The following is a 17584-nucleotide window of genomic DNA, read 5'->3' as shown; positions in this document are numbered from 1 at the left end:
GACCAGAGATCCTTTCTTGACTCCCTGCGAGAAAGCAATCCCAGAGCCATACTATCCATTCATCATAACCATGACTCATATCCATTTCTCATATCCATTACTCATATCCATTTCTCATCACAAGTATCCAGTTTTAATTGTATCGATCGGGATACAACTCCAAGTGTCCGTTACCATAGGACAGGGTATCGATAGATGTTTTCTTCCCTGCAAGGGTGCACCAACTTACCCACCACGCTCGATTAACTCCGGACGGACACACTTTCCTGGGTCATGCCCGGCCTCGGCCAAACAATACGCCGCAACCCGACGTAGGCTTAATAGAGAGGCTAGCACGCCGGACTAAACCTATGCCCCCAGGGGTCATGGGCCATCTCCCCGGGAACTCCTACATGTTGCATATGCGGCCGGTGAGTAGACCTAGCTACCTCCTTCAACAAGGCAGGAGCTTACGCAGTCCAACCCGGCGCGCGCCGCTCAGTCGCTGGCGTCTATTAAGCTTCGGCTGATGTATACGATGCAGAATGCCCATACGATCGATGTGACCCCATCGCCCCATCTTGAGTACTTGCGGCAAGGGCTAAGAATGCCCGGCCACGCCTCGTAAGTATCTCGCGGGCACCTTCCAGGTCAACCCGACTCCACATCACTCGCTATTATGCTCGCGCGGGTACCCCCTCAGGGCCGACCCGTCTTTAGTAACATGGCTCAGTGCAAAGTCATAGTAACCATAGTAACTGTGTGTCTAACACCAAGGGGAAAACCCGAGGAATCACCCCCGGTGAATTCCACTCGATGTTGTCATCAAGGTGAACGTAAGAGGATCCACCCTCGAGGTTCACACTTGAGGGGTTGCACGACAGAGCCATAATGGAAGTGGTTAAGGAGGAAAATCACCCTCAATGACCACGACTAGATAGCTACACTACAGAGATCTCATCAGGAGTGATGTACGAGGTTCCACCCTCGGCACTCGATGGTAACTCTACAGAGTCGAGCAACAAAAGGGGAAAGTGATGTGTGGTGTCGGGGCCTGGACGTCGATCATGTTGATCGAGTCATCGAATATAAAGCGGGGAAACTGGGACAAGGTGGGGTTCTCTGATGGATCTCTAACCAACCTATACTAAGCAGATTAGGATAAGCAGGTAAGGTATGAAAGCAGGTAACAAAAACAGGCTATGCATCAGAGTAGGATCATACATAAAGCAGTAGCAGTTCTAATGCAATCATGAGAGGGAAAGAAATGGGCGATATCGGAATGCTCAAGGAGGGTTTGCTTGCCTGGTTGCTCTCGCAAGGATGGGTCATCGTCGACGTAGTCGATCACAGGGGCAACATCAGTCTCGGGGTCTACCGGAGAGAAGAGGGGGAAGAAACAGTAAATATAAAGCAACATAGCACCTCAAAGCGTAACATGGCAATAAGATGTGCCGGGTGTGACCTAATGTATGGCTACACGATAAAGGTGAAGGGGGAAAACAGTCGGGAATGTTTTTCCGGTTCCGGACCTGTGTCAGACAGATGACTGGAAGGGGAAAGTTCCATGTCCAGATTGTTAGACGCATCTGACAGGTATGTGGGTAGTGTATTCGGGTACGTCTCATCGTTTTGAGGAACTTTCATATATAAAGTTTTTCGATCCGAGCTACGGTTAATTTTCTATGATTTTTGAAAGTTTTAAACATATTCTGGAATTATTTAAAATAACAAAAAAGAAAATACGACGTCAGCATGACGTGTTGATGACGTCAGCAGTCAAAAGACTCGCTGACCAGGTCAAACCTGACCTGTGGGTCCAGTGGGACCCACATGTCAGCCTCTGTTAGTCTAACAGTATATTGAACTAACTAATCTAGGTTAATAGCTACTGGACCCCACCTGTCATAGACTAATTAACTAAACTAATTAGATTTAATTATTAAAACATTTTAGTTAGTGGAATAAGCAGTGGGGCCCACGTGTCAGTGGCTGGGGCCTGCCTAGTCAGCGTTGACCTCGGTCAACTGGTCAAAGTGGGGCACCTGGGCCCACATGTCAGTGGCCCAGGCGGTGCCATGCGGGTGCCACATCGGTGACATCACTGGAATCACGCCAGCGACCATTCCCGCGGCGGAAGTTTGCCGGAGTTGCTCGGATTTCCTACACAGTGCACCATTTCGTGCGTTTTCGGTGGCGTTCAAACGAGTAGATCGTCCCACGTCGATCTAGAGTGATCCCAGGTGCGGGGGTGTCCGGACTGGAGCTCAACGATGACCGCGGGCGGCGCCGGAATACGGGAATCTCCGAAAACCATGCTACGGGCTGTGTTCTAGCTAACAAACGGCGGTAGCGGGCTCTAGGGACCTCCAGCAACTCGACGGAGGCCACGGCTTCGCTCGGAGATGGACGGGGTGAGCGCAACGAGCTCGCGGACGAGGCCACATGAGGCAATGGCGACGGAGGCACCGTAAGCCATCTACGGTGCATGGGGAGGAACCAGAGGAAGGAGGAGGGCGCGGAGGCTTACAGTGCGGCACACGGAGGCCCTCGGGTGAACGGGAGCATAGAGGGGAGGCGGAATCGACCGCGGTAGACGGTGGTGACCGAGGTTGGGGAAAAGCTTGAACCGGCCGCTGCAAGGTACTCAAGCTCGTCCTGAAACGTGAGGTCGATGAGCACGACGTAGAGGGAGCTCGGGGACTCGGTGAACGGTGGTTGGGGCCACGCCTACGGCGAGGCTTCGGCGGTGATCTCGCTCGGGCGAGGGGTGAGCAGAGAGAGAGCGGCCGAGATGGAGTGGGGAGTGGGTGGAGGTAGGTGGGGGGATATTTGGGGGGGAGCCTCGGTGGAGGCCTTATCCACCCAGTAGCGCTGCCGGCGAGCTGGCTCGGCGGCGACGGTGGGTGCGCCTCGGTTGCTTGAACAGAGAAAGGGGAGTGAAGGAGGAGGCCGTGTTGGGCTGGGCTCTAGGCACTGTGCACTTAGGCCAGTGCACAGTGGCCTTTTCTATTTTCTTTTTACAGAAAAAGCTATGCATTATTTGAGCTGCCAAAAGGAGTTATGTAAAATGTGGGACTTGGCCAAATAAATACATTACAATATTTGGCACCTGCCACAAAAAGTTTGGGAGGAGTTTGAATTGTTTTGGATTTTTCACAAATGGAAAAGCATTTAAAAATGCTGATTTGGAACTGCATTAATTTCCAGGGAATTTAGCTATCTCAAATGATGTTGAATCACTCATGACATTTAGTTAGTGAATATTTGCAACCCAGCGAACATTTTTGTTTTACTGTTTGGAGAAATAATTTATTTGACTTTATTTCAAAATTGAATTTGAATTTGTTTTGAATCAAAGTGAGATTAGCAACAATAACAGTGATGAATTGGCATCATTAGTAGGGGATTACTATAGCTTGACACTGGGGGTGTTACATCCATCACCAATTTCATGATGCTCAAAGTCATGCGTGAGTAATTCCATCGTAGGCTTGCTGGACGGTGATGGGTTGGATGAGATTTATCATGTAATCGAATTAGTTCTGTTAGGGTTTGATCCCTAATATCCATTATGTTCTGAGATTGATGTTGCTATGACTTTGCTATGCTTAATGCTTGTCACTAGGGCCCGAGTGCCATGATTTCAGATCTGAACCTATTATGTCTCCATGAATATATCTGAGTTCTTGATCCTATTTTGCAATTCAATAGTCACCTACTATGTGTTATGATCTGTTAACCCCGAAGTGACAATAATCAGGACAATTACCAGTGATAACTATAGTTTGAGGAGTTGATGTATTCACTAAGTGCTAATGCTTTGTTCCGGTACTCTATTAAAAGCAGGCAATAATATCCCTTAGTTTCCAATAGGACCTCGCTGCCACGGGAGGGTAGGACAAAAGATGTCATGCAAGTTCTTTTCCATAAGCACGTATGACTATATTCGAAATACATGCCTACATTACATTGATGAACTGGAGGTAGTTCTGTGTCACCCTATGTTATAACTGTTGCATGAGGAATCGCATCCGACATAATTATCCCTCACTGATCCATTGCCTACGTGCTTTTCACATATTGATCTTTGCTTAGTTACTTTTCCGTTGCCACTGTTACAATCACTACAAACACTACTACTGTTACTTTTGCCACCGTTGTCGTTACTTCCATATTATTTTGCTACTAAATACTTTGTTACAGATATTAAGTCTTCCGGGTGCGGTTGAATTGACACTCAACTTTTAATACTTGAGAATATTCTTTGGCTCCCCTTATGTCGAATCAATAAATTTGGGTTGAATACTCTACCCTCGAAAACTGTCGCGATCCCCTATACTTGTGGGTTATCAAGACTATTTTCTGGCGCATTGCCGGGGAGCATAGCTCTATTCTTTGAGTGACTTGGGATTTATATCTGTTGATCATTATGAAGAATTTGAAAGATGAAAGAACCAAGATTTTCCCATCAACTACGAGGGGAGGTAAGGAACAGCCATCTATCTCTGCACTTGATTCACCTTCTGTTTTGAGTAAACTTGCGACACCTACTCCTGCTATTCATTTTGATATGTCGCATGTTATCGATGATGCCACTTCTACTATGCATGATGCTTATGATGAAACTACTTCTATGCTTGATAATACTGTGCCACTAGGTGAATTTCTTGATGAACAACTTGCTAGGGTTAGAGAGAATGAAATTATTGAAACTGATAATATTGATGAAAGTGATGATGAAGATTCTCCCTCTAGATATGAATTTCCTGTTGTGCCTGAGGGTTATGATATGGATGAAGAAACTGCTAGAGACTTTTTAGCTTGCAATGATAGATATGATCTTAAGAAACTGATAGTTAAGCTGAAAGAAAAATCTTTGAATGCTAGAATGAAATATGGCCATGCTTTTTCTACTTCACCTATCTGTATTTTTGATAAGGATTATGATTTCTCTATCGAGCCTAAGTTAATTACTTTGGTTGAGTCTGATCCGTTTTATGGCTATGAATATGAAACTATTGTGGCACATCTTACTAAATTAAGTGATATAGCCACCCTGTTCACTAATGATGAGAAAAATCGCTATTACTATATCCTTAACTTATTTCCGTTCTCATTAAAGGGTGATGCTAAAACATGGTTTAATTCTCTTAATCCTGGTTGTGTGCGTAGTCCCCAGGATATGATTTATTACTTCTCTGCTAAATATTTCCAAGCTCATAAGAAACAAGCTGCCTTAAGGGAAATATATAATTTTGTGCAAGTTGACGAAAAGAGTCTCCCACAAGCTTGGGGGAGGCTTCTCCGCTTACTTAATGCTTTGCCTGATCATCCTCTCAACAAAATGGAATACTTGATATCTTTTATAATGGACTAACTGATGCTTCCAGAGACCACCTGGATAGTTGTGATGGTTATGTTTTCAGGGAAAGAACTGTTGATCAAGCTGAATTACTATTGAATAATATGTTGAGTAATGATAATAATTGGACACTTCCTGAACCAATTCCTAAGCCAACTCCGAAGAAAAGGGCTATTCTATTTCTCAGTCCAGAAGATACGCAAGAGGCAAAGAAATATATGAAAGAAAAAGGTATTAAAGCTAAAGATGTTAAGGATTTACCACCTATTGAAGAAATACATGGTCTTGATAACCCGACACAGGTATTAAAGGTAAATTCTCTCTATAGATTTGATAAGGGTGAAATCCCATCTACTAAGTCTGCTAGCCAATGCTTGGATGAGTTTGATAATTTTATTGTCAAACAAGAAAACTTCAATGCTTATGTTGGTAGACAATTGAAACGTAATGCTTATATGATTGAACACTTGAGTGATTATATGTCTAGAGTTAAAGGTGAGCTTAAACTTATTAGTAAACATGCTCTATGGTTACCACTCAAGTAGAACAAGTATTTAAAGCTCAGAATGATTTGCTCAATGAATTAGATAATAAGAAAAATAAAAATGTTGTTAAGAGTTGTGAATAGAGGGGGTAGAATGACTCAGGAACCTTTGTATCCTGAAGGCCATCCTAAGAGAATTGAGCAAGATTCTCAGAGAACTAATGTTGATGCACCTAGTTCTTATAAGAAGAAGAAAAAGAAAAATGATAGGACTTTGCATGCTTCTAGTGAACATGTTGTTGACACACCCGAGAATCCCAATGATCTTTCTATTTCTGATGCTGAAACACAATCCGGTAATGAACATGAACCTAGTGATAATGTTAATGATGATGTTCATGTTGATGCTCAACCTAGCAATGACAATGATGTAGAGATTGAACCTGTTGTTGATCTTGATAACCCACAATCAAAGAATCAACATTATGATAAGAGAGACTTCGTTGCTAGGAAGAACGGTAAAGAAAGGGAACCATGGGTTCAAAAACCCATGCCTTTTCCTCCTAAACCATACAAGAAAATGGATGATGGGGATTTTGAGTGCTTTGCTGAAATGATTAGACCTGTCTTTTTGCGTATGCGTTTGACTGATATGCTTAAAATGAATCCTTACGCTAAGTATATGAAAGATATTGTTACAAATAAAAGAAAGATACCGGAAGCTGAAATTTCCACCATGCTTGCTAATTATACTTTTAAAGGTGGAATACCTAAGAAACTAGGAGATCTAGGAGTACCAACTATACCATGCTCCATTAAAAGAAACTATGTTAAAACTTCTTTATGTGATCTTGGAGCCGGTGTTAGTGTTATGCCTCTCTCTTTATATCATAGACTTGATTTGAATAATTTGACACCTATTGAAATATCTTTGCAAATGGCTGATAAATCAATTGTTATACCTATCGGTATTTGTGAGGATGTGCCTGTTGTGGTTGCAAACGTTACTATTTTAACGGACTTTGTTATTCTTGATATTCCCAAGGACGATGGTATGTCTATTATTCTTGATATTCCCAAGGACGATGGTATGTCTATTATTCTTGGTAGGCACTTTTTGAATACTGCAGGGGCTGTTATTGATTGCAACAAAGGCAATGTCAATTTTCACGTTAATGGTAATGAGCATACGATACACTTTCCGAGGAGACAACCTCAAGTCCATAGTATTAATTCTATTGGAAAAACTTCAACGATTATTATTGGAGGTTTTGAATTTACTCTTCCTACTGTCAAGAAGAAATATGATATTCTTATTGTTGGGGACATGCATATCCCCGTTGAGGTAACCTGGTGTTATTCGAAAATTCTTCGGTTTCATGCGATTCGGAAAGAGTTTGTTAACAAGACTTGATCAAGCTTGTTAGTGGATTCCTTTTGATGAGCATGAGATGGATGAAGTTAGAAAGCACAACTCTCTGTACCCTCCTTTTACTTTCTATTAGTGGATTCCTTTTGAATGCTGGCTTTATATATTTACAACAACATCAAACAGAGTTTGTAAAAGTTTTTCTTTATCACTTTCAGTTTGTCAACTGAATTGCTTGAGGACAAGCAAAGGTTTAAGCTTGGGGGAGTTGATACGTTTCCATTGTATCTACTTTTCCAAACACTTTTGACCTTGTTTTGGACTCTAACTTGCATGATTTGAATGGAACTAACCTGGTCTGACGCTATTTTTAGCAGAATTGCCACGGTGTTATTTTTGTGTAGAAATAAAAGTTCTCGGAATGACTTGAAACTTCATGGAGAATATTTTTGGAATTTATAAAAAATATTGGCAAAAGAATCAACACCAGAGGGCCCACACCCTATCCACGAGAGTGGGGGCGCGCCCACCCCCTGGGCGTCCCCCCTGTCTCGTCAGCCCCCTGAGGCTCCACCGACCTCAACTCCAACTCTATATATTCATGTTTGGGGGGGGGAATCAGAGAGAAGGATTCATCGTGTTTTACGATATGAAGCCGCCGCCAAGCCCTAATCTCTCTTGGGAGGGCTGATCTGGAGTCCATTCGGGGCTCCGAAGAGGGGAATCCGTCGCCATCGTCATCATCAACCTTCCTCCATCACCAATTTCATGATGCTCACCGCCATGCATGAGTAATTCCATCGTAGGCTTGCTAGACGGTGATGGGTTGGATGAGATTTATCATGTAGTCGAGTTAGTTTTGTTAGGGTTTTATCCATTATGTTCTGAGATTGATGTTGCTATGACTTTTCCATGCTTAATGCTTGTCACTAGGGTTCGAGTGCCATGATTTCAGATCTGAACCTATTATGTTTCCATGAATATATGTGAGTTCTTGATGCTATTTTGCAAGTCAATAGTCATCTACTATGTGTTATGATCCGTTAACCTCGAAGTGACAATAATCGGGACAATTACCGGTGATGACTATAGTTTGAGGAGTTCATGTATTCACTAAGTGCTAATGCTTTGTTCTGATACTCTATTAAAAGCAGGCCTTAATATCCCTTAGTTTCCAATAGGACCCCGCTGCCACCGGAGGGTAGGACAAAAGATGTCATGCAAGTTCTTTTCCATAAGCACGTATGACTATATTCGGAATACATGCCTACATTACATTGATGAACTGGAGCTAGTTCTGTGTCACCCTATGTTATAACTGTTGCATGAGGAATCGCATCCGACATAATTATCCATCATTGATCCATTGCCTACGAGCTTTTCACATATTGATCTTTGCTTAGTTACTTTTCCGTTGCCACTGTTACAATCACTACAAACACTGCTACTGCTACTTTTACCACCGTTATCGTTACTTCCATATTACTTTGCTACTAAATACTTTGCTGTAGATATTAAGTCTTTCAGGTGCGGTAGAATTGACAACTCAACTGTTAATACTTGATAATATTCTTTGGCTCCCCTTGTGTCGAATCAATAAATTTGGGTTGAATAATCAACCCTCGAAAACTGTTGCGATCCCCTATACTTGTGGGTTATCAGGCCCGTGCTATTGTTCCTTTGAATTTTAATGTGTTCCTAGAGAAAGCTAAGTTGAATGATGATGGTAGGAACTACACGGACTGGGTCCGTAACTTGAGGATTATCCTCATTGCTTCATAGAAGAATTACGTCCTGGAAGCACTGCTAGGTGCAAAGCCTACTGCAGGAGCAACTCCAGATGTTATGAATGTTTGGCAGAGCAAAGATGATTACTACTCAATAGTTCAGTGTGCCATGCTTTACCGCTTAGAATCGGGACTTCAACGATGTTTTGAACATCATGGATCATATGAGATGTTCGAGGAGTTGAAGTTAATATTTCTAGCAAATTCCCCGATTGAGAGATATGAAGTCTCCAATAAGTTCTACAACTGCAAAATGGATGAGAATAGTTCTATCAGTGAACATATACTCAGAATGTCTGGGTACCACAACCACTTGACTCAACTGGGAGTTAATCTTCCTGATGATAGTGTCATTGACAGAGTTCTTCAATCACTTCCACCAAGCTACAAAAGCTTCATGATGAACTATAATATGTAAGGGATGGATAAGACTATTCCCGAGCTCTTTGCAATGCTAAAGGCTGCAGAGGTAGATATCAAGAAGGAGCATCAAGTCTTGATGGTCAATAAGACCACCAGTTTCAGGAAAAAGGGCAAGGGAAGAAGGGGAACTTCAAGAAGAACGGCAAGCAAGTTGCTGCTCAAGTGAAGAAGCCCAAGTATGGACCTAAGCCTGAGACTGAGTGCTTCTACTGCAAAGGGACTGCTCACTGGAAGTGGAACTGCCCCAAGTATTTGGCGGATAAAAAGGATGGCGAAGTGAAACGTATATTTGATATACATGGTATTGATGTGTACCTTACTAATACTCGTAGTAGCGCCTGGGTATTTGATACTGGTTATGTTGCTCATATTTGCAACTCAAAACAGGGGCTACAGATTAAGCAAAGATTGGGTAAGGACGAGGTGACGATGCGCGTGGGAAATGGTTCCAAAGTCAATGAGATGGCGGTCGGCACGCTACCTCTACATCTACCTTCGGGATTAGTTTTAGACATGAATAATTGTTATTTGGTGCCGGTGTTAAGCAAGAACATTCTATCTGGATCTTGTTTGATGCGAGACGATTATTCATTTAAATCAGAGAATAATGGTTGTTCTATTTATATGATTAATATCTTTTATGGTCCTGCACCCTTGACGAGTGGTCTATTTTTACTAAATCTTGATAGTAGTGATACACATATTCAAATAATTGAAGCCAAAAGATACAAGTTTAATAATGATAATGCAACTTATTTGTGGCATTGCCGTTTAGGTCATATTGGTGTAAAGCGCATGAAGAAACTCCATGTTGATGGGCTTTTGGAATCACTTGCTTATGAATCACTTGATGCTTGCGAACCATGCCTCATGGGCAAGATGACTAAGACTCCGTTCTCTAGAACAATGGAGCAAGCAACAGACTTATTGGAAATAATACATACTGATGTATGCGGTTCGATGAGTGTTGATGCTCGTGGCGGGTATCATTATTTTCTGACATTCACAGATGATTTGAGTAGATATGGGTATATCTACTTGATGAAACATAAGTCTGAAACATTTGAAAAGTTCAAAGAATCTCAAAGTGAAGTGGAAAATCATCGTAACAAGAAAATAAAGTTTCTACGATGTGATCGTGGAGGTGAATATTTGAGTTATGAGTTTGGTCTTCATTTGAAACAATGCAGAATAGTTCCGCAACTCACGCCACCTGGAACAGCACAACGTAATGGTGTGTCTGAATGTCATAACCGCACTTTATTAGATATGGTGCGATCTATGATGTCTCTTACTGATTTACCGCTATCATTTTGGGGTTATGCTTTAGAGATGGCTGTATTCACATTAAATAGGGCACCATCTAAATCCGTTGAGACGACACCATACGAACTGTGGTTTGGCAAAACCCAAGTTGTCGTTTCTTAAAGTTTGGGCTTGTGATGCTTATGTCAAAAAGCTTCAACCTGATAAGCTCGAACCCAAATTGGAGAAATGTGTCTTCATAGGATACCCAAAGGAGACTGTTGGGTACACCTTCTATCACAGATCCGAAGGCAAGATATTCGCTGTTAAGAATGGATCCATTCCAGAGAAGGAGTTTCTCTCGGAAGAAGTGCATAGGAGAAAGTAGAACTTGATGAGGTAATTGTACCTTCTCCCGAATTGGAAAGTAGTCCATCACAGAGATTAGTTCCAATGATTCCTACACCAATTAGTGAGGAAGCTAATGATGATGATCATGAAACTTTAGATCAAGTTACTACTGAACCTCGTAGGTTAACCAGAGTAAGATCCGCACCAGAGTGGTACGGTAATCCTATTTTGGATATCATGTTACTTGACCATGACGAACCAACGAACTATGAGGAAGTGATGATGAGCCCAAATTCCGTGAAATGGCTTGAGGTCATGAAATTTGAGATGGGATCCATGTATGAGAACAAAGTGTGGACTTTGGTTGACTTGCTCGATGATCGGCAAGCCATAGAGAATAAATGGATCTTCAAGAAGAAGACTGACGTTGACGGTAATGTTACTGTCTACAAAGCTCGACTTGTTGTGAAAGCTTTTCGACAAGTTCAAGGAGTTGACTACAATGAGACTTCCTCACTCATAGCGATGCTTAAGTCTGTCCAAATCATGTTAGCAATTGCCGCATTTTATGATTATGAAATTTGGCAAATGGATGTCAAAACTGCATTCCTTAATGGATATCTTAAAGAAGAGTTGTATATAATGCAACCAGAAGGTTTTGTTGATCCAAAAGGTGCTAACAAAGTGTGCAAGCTCCAGCGATCCATTTATGGACTGGTGCAAGCCTCTCAGAGTTGGAATATACGCTTTGATAGTGTGATCAAAGCATATGGTTTTATACAGACTTTTGGAGAAGCCTGTATTTATAAGAAAGTGAGTGGGAGCTCTGTAGCATTTATGATATTATATGTGGATGACATATTGTTGATCAGAAATGATACTAAATTTCTAAATATCATAAAAGGATACTTGAATAAGAATTTTTCAATGAAAGACCTCGGTGAAGCTGCTTATATATTGGGCATCAAGATCTATAGAGATAGATCAAGACACTTAATTGGACTTTCACAAAGCACATACCTTGATAATGTTTTGAAGAAGTTCAAAATGGGTCAGTCAAAGAAAGGGTCATTGCCTGTGTTACAAGGTAAAAATTTGAGTCAGACTCAATTCCCAACCACTGCAGAAGATAGAGAGAAAATGAAATTCATTCCCTATGCCTCAGCCATAGGTTCTATCATGTATGCAATGCTGTGTACCAGACCTGATGTGTGCCTTAGTATTAGTTTAGCAGGGAGGTACCAAAGTAATCCAGGAGTGGATCACTGGACAGCGGTCAAGGACATCCTGAAATACCTGAACAGGACTAAGGATATGTTTCTCATTTATGGAGGTGACAAAGAGCTCGTCGTAAACAGTTACGTCGATGCAAGCTTTGACATTGATCCGGATGACTCTAAGTCACAAACCGAATACGTATTTATATTGAATGGTGGAGCTATTAGTTGGTGCAGTTCCAAGCAGAGCGTCATGGCGGGATCTACATGTGAAGCGGAATACATAGCTGCTTCGGAAGCAGAAAATGAAGGAGTTCATATCCGATCTAGGTGTCATACCTAGTGCATCGGGTCCAATGAAAATCTTTTGTGACAATACTGGTGCAATTGCCTTGGCAAAGGAATCCAGATTTCACAAGAGAACCAAGCGCATCAAAAGATGCTTTAATTCCATCCACGATCAAGTCAAGGAGAGAGACATAGAGATTTGCAAGATACATACGGATCTGAATGTTGCAGACCCATTGACTAAGCCTCTCTCACGAGCAAAACATGATCAGCACCAAGACTCCATGGGTGTTAGAATCATTACTATGTAATCTAGATTATTGACTCTAGTGCAAGTGGGAGACTTAAGGAAATATGCCCTAGATGCAATAATAAAGTTGTTATTTATATTTCCTTATATCATGATAAATGTTTATTATTCATGCTAGAAATGTATTAACCGGAAACTTAGTACATGTGTGGATACATAGACAAACAGAGTGTCCCTAGTATGCTTCTACTTGACTAGCTCGTTAAATCAAAGATGGTTAAGTTTCCTAGCCATAGACATGTGTTGTCATTTGATGAACGGGATCACATCATTAGAGAATGAAGTGATGGACAAGACCCACCCGTTAGCTTAGCATAATGATCGTTTAGTTTTTCTGCTATTGCTTTCTTCATGACTTATACATGTTCCTCGGGCTATGAGATTATGCAACTCTCGAATACCGGAGGAACACTTTGTGTGCTATCAAACGTCACAACGTAACTGAGTGATTATAAAGATTCCCTACAGGTGTCTCCGATGGTGTTTGTTGAGTTAGCATAGATCGAGATTAGGAGTTGTCACTCCATGTATCGGAGAGGTATCTCTGGGACCTCTCGGTAATGCACATCACTATGAGCCTTGCAAGCAATGTGACTAATGAGTTAGTCACGGGATGATGCTTTACAGAACGAGTAAAGAGACTTGCCGGTGACGAGATTGAACTAGGTATGATGATACGGATGATCGAATCTCGGGCAAGTAACATACCGATGACAAAGGGAACAACGTATGTTGTTATGCGGTTTGACCGATAAAGATCTTCGTAGAATATGTAGGATCCAATATGAGCATCCAGGTTCCGCTATTGGTTATTGACCGGAGATGTGTCTCGGTCAGGTCTATATAGTTCTCAAACCCGTAGGGTCCGCATGCTTAACATTCGATGACGACATGTTGTGATCTATGTATTCACACATGTATTACGGTTTTCAGTTAATACAATTATAGCACCAACAATAGACAATTGTCATGAACAAGGAAATATAATAATAACTATTTTATTATTTCCTCTAGGGCATATTTCCAACACAATAGTAGTAGCAAGGACAGGCTATGCAACAATGTAGTATCTACCAATAAATCATCAATTGAATTGACTCTCTAACGCTAGAAGTACAGAAGACAGGTCATCATCAACGTAGTCATACTCGGAGGCAGCGGCAGCCTCAGAGTCTACCGAAAGAATAGAGGAGAGGGGGGAAACAAATAAATAACGAACATACAAATGCAACCCAGATGCATGTCATGGCAAAGTGTGTTGATGATATGCTTTAATGCATCGCTAAAAATTTTAAAAGAAGAGGGAAAATATCTGGTAATATTTTCCCAACTCTAGGTATATTTGGTAAATTGATCCAAGGACAAAATGTCGATGTTCACTATGTTATAGAGGGGTGTGGCAGGTATGTGGATGGCATATTCATATTTTTCTTTGAGAAAATTTCATACATAAATTATTTCCATCTGACTTATAGATTATTTTATATGATTTTGGAAAGTTTAGTTAAATTTCTAGGTTTTATTTATTAATTCGAATTAAATCAGAAAATGCTATGGGTACCCAAGTGTGTACACACCGGAGAGGCTTACATGTGGGTCTGGGGGTTGGTTGACTGTTTGAAAAGTCAGAGTTTGACTGGTCAATAGGGTGTGGGGGCCCACATGTCATTGTCACAGATTTTAATTAAAATATTAGTTAGCAGAGGGGCCCCACATGTCATAGACTATACCAAATCAAATAAATAAAATTAAGTTAAAAAGGGGTTAGTGCTAATGGGGATTAGCCCCTAATATAATCAGGGCCTGGCCCATGTGGCAGTGGCCCAAGCCAGCCCCAACGTTGGACACACACAAGTACATGGGCACCGACGGCCAAGGCACTGGCCAGGGGGAAGCGCAGCTGATACGTCTCCAATGTATCTATAATTTTTGATTGTTCCATGCTATCATATTATCAACCTTGGATGTTTTATATGCATTTATATGCTATTTTATATGATTTTTGGGACTAATCTATTAACCTAGAGCCCAATTCCAGTTTCTGTTTTTTTCCTTGTTTTTGAGTATCGCAGAAAAGGAAAACCAAACGGAGTCCAATTGACCTGAAATTTCACGGAGATCATTTTTGGACCAGGACAAGCCCACGGAGTACCGGAGATGGGCCAGAAGAGTCCCAAGGCCACCACGAGGGTGGGGGCGCGCCCTACCCCCTAGATGCGCCCCCCTACCTGACGGCCGCCTCGGGGACCCTCCTGACTTGTTCCCGACTCCAACACCTCTTATATAACCCCAAACTTCCAGAAAGAAACCTAGATCGGGAGTTCTGCCGCCGCAAGCCTCTGTAGCCACCAAAAAACCAATCTACACACGTTCCGGCACCCTGCCGGAGGGGGGGATCCCTCTCCGGTGGCCATCCTCATCATCCCGACGCTCTCCATGACGAGGAGGGAGTAGTTCACCCTCGAGGCTGAGGGTATGTACGAGTAGCTATGTGTTTGATCTCTCTCTCTCTCTCTCTCTCGTGTTCTTGATTTGGCACGATCTTGATGTATCATGAGCTTTGTTATTATAGTTGGATCTTATGATGTTTCTCCCCCTCTACTCTCTTGTAATGGATTGAGTTTTCCCTTTGAAGTTATCTTATCGGATTGAGTCTGTAAGGATTTGAGAACACTTGATGTATGTGTTGCATGTGCTTATCTGTGGTGACAATGGGATATCACGTGATCCACTTGATTTATGTTTTGGTGATCAAATTTGCGAGTTTCGTGACCTCGTGAACTTATGCATAGGGGTTGGCACACGTTTCTGTCTTGACTCTCCGATAGAAACTTTGGGGCACTCTTTGAAGTTCTTTATGTTGGTTGAATAGATGAATCTGAGATTGTGTGATGCATATCGTATAATCATACCCATGGATACTTGAGGTGACATTGGAGTATCTAGGTGACATTAGGGTTTTGGTTGATTTGTGTCTTAAGGTGTTATTCTAGTACGAACTCTAGGATAGATCGAACAGAAAGAATAGCTTCATGTTATTTTACTACGGACTCTTGAATAGATCGATCAGAAAGGATAACTTTGAGGTGGTTTCGTACCCTACAATAATCTCTTCGTTTGTTCTTCGCTATTAGTGACTTTGTAGTGACTCTTTGTTGCATGTTGAGGGATAGTTATATGATCCAATTATGTTATTATTGTTGAGATAACTTGCACTAGTGAAAGTATGAACCCTAGGTCTTGTTTCCTAGCATTGCAATACCGTTTACGCTCACTTTTACCACTTGCTACCTTGCTGTTTTTATATTTTCAGATTACAAAAACATATATCTACCATCCATATTGCACTTGTATCACCATCTCTTCGCCGAACTAGCGCACCTATACAATCTACCATTGTATTGGGTGTGTTGGGGACACAAGAGACTCTTTGTTATTTGGTTGTAGGGTTGTTTGAGAGAGACCATCTTCATCCTACGCCTCCCACGGTTTGATAAACCTTAGATCATCCACTTGAGGGAAATTTGCTACTGTCCTACAAACCTCTGCACTTGGAGGCCCAACAACGTCTACAAGAAGAAGGTTGTGTAGTAGACATCAAGCTCTTTTCTGGCGCCATTACCGGGGAGGCGAGTGCTTGAAGGTATATTTTTAGATCTTGCAATCGAATCTTTTTGTTTCTTATTTTATCACTAGTTTATACTATAAAAGAAAAACTACAAAAAAATGGAATTAAGCTTGCCTCATATGCTTCATCCTTTTAATGTCTTTCGTGAAAATAATGAATCCGATAATTGTGCCAAAGTGTTAGAAGAAGAATGTATTAAAATGTTTGGCACTAAATCTTTGGATGATGAGCATGATTGTAATGTTGTTAGTACAACTCTTTGAATATCCATAATACTAATGATGATTGCACTAGTCATGATGAAAATGTCTCTTATAAGCATGTCAATTTTTGTGGAGTGCATAGGGTTTGCAAGTACACACCAAATAGGGAAGATAGATTTTGCAAGAGGCATAAGTATTTAGAAACTAAATGGTTGCAAGAAAGGCTAGATGTTTGTGCTGAAAATTTAAATTTTCTTAGCCATCCTTGTGAACTTTGCAATGAACGCGGTCATTTAAATATCCAATGCAAAGTGTTTCATGATCGAATCGTGTCCAAAAAATTTGATGACTTGATTTCCCTTGCACATAATAATGAACTTAGTTTGCTTCTGGGTTATGAAGAAATGAAATGTATAATTAAGGATATTCCAGAATTTGCCCTCGACAATGTTCTTGATTTTGATCTAGAGGAAATTTATATGTATTGTGCGGTGAATTGCATTGAAAATTCTTATATTGCCAATTACATAAAGTCAAGAAAACAATTAGAAGATGAAGTGAATACTAATGAAAGGGAAGAGACTTCCCAATATCCTCCTATTATTTCTTATGATGAATCAGGTAACGAGGAGGAGCCTTCTATCCAACCAATATCATTAATAACGAGCTCCAAAAAGAGGATTAAACCCACACATGATGTGAAGAAGAAAAAGGAAAGGTGGAGAATCAAATATAATAAGGTATTCCTCACAAATGATGTTTCTCCTATTACTCATTGTGATGATGGTAATTGTTATATTATTGGTGCTATCCATACTATTAATGATGAGAGTGATTATGCTTATGATATGAAAAGGCCCAAGCTTGGGGATGCTATGTTTGATGAGAATGACATGTTTGAGAATGTATTTGCTGCAATTAATGTTTGTCCCAAG

This window comes from Triticum urartu, chromosome 2, assembly GCF_003073215.2.
Source record: "Triticum urartu cultivar G1812 chromosome 2, Tu2.1, whole genome shotgun sequence".
In the NCBI taxonomy this organism is placed as follows: domain Eukaryota; kingdom Viridiplantae; phylum Streptophyta; class Magnoliopsida; order Poales; family Poaceae; genus Triticum; species Triticum urartu.
This window is presented reverse-complemented; position numbering follows the sequence as displayed.